The sequence below is a fragment of the Limulus polyphemus genome, unplaced genomic scaffold (assembly GCF_000517525.1).
Source record: "Limulus polyphemus unplaced genomic scaffold, Limulus_polyphemus-2.1.2 Scaffold48, whole genome shotgun sequence".
NCBI lineage: Eukaryota > Metazoa > Arthropoda > Merostomata > Xiphosura > Limulidae > Limulus > Limulus polyphemus.
Window position 1 is genome coordinate 1,437,261 of NW_013665658.1, and position 693 is coordinate 1,437,953.

Sequence of the window (693 nt, forward strand, 5' to 3'; positions counted from 1 at the left end):
ACAACAACAGAAACAACCTTCTTCATGCCATACGGCTTTCACAGGAACACAAACAACCTTGTTCATACCATATGACTTTCACAACAACAGAAACAACCTTCTTCATGCCATACGGCTTTCACAGGAACACAAACAACCTTGTTCATACCATATGACTTTCACAACAACAGAAACAACCTTCTTCATGCCATACGGCTTTCACAGGAACAGAAACAACCTTCTTCATGCCATATGACTTGCACAGCAACAGAAACATCCTTCTTCATACCATACGGCTTTCACAGGAACAGAAACAACCTTCTTCATGCCATATGACTTTCACAGGAACAGAAACAACCTTCTTCGTGCCATATGGCTTTCACAGCAACAGAAACAACCTTCTTCATACCATACGACTTTCACAGGAACAGAAACAACTTTCTTCATGACACATGGCGGATTGTTTGTTTCGGGAATTTTGCTACATAGCCGGCCTCAGAGCAAAGACAGCTAATCAACAGAACTCACCGCCAACACTTGGCTACTCGTATTTGGTCGAATCGTTGGATTTAACAATCACTCTTATAGCGCAATCAGGGCTCAAAAGTGCGTAGCACGTTTTTCAGCAACGGGTCGTGAACCATGAATCCTCGAATTTATAGTCCGGGAATGCTAACCACGAGGCCTCACCAGGCTCAACAGATTACAATAGAA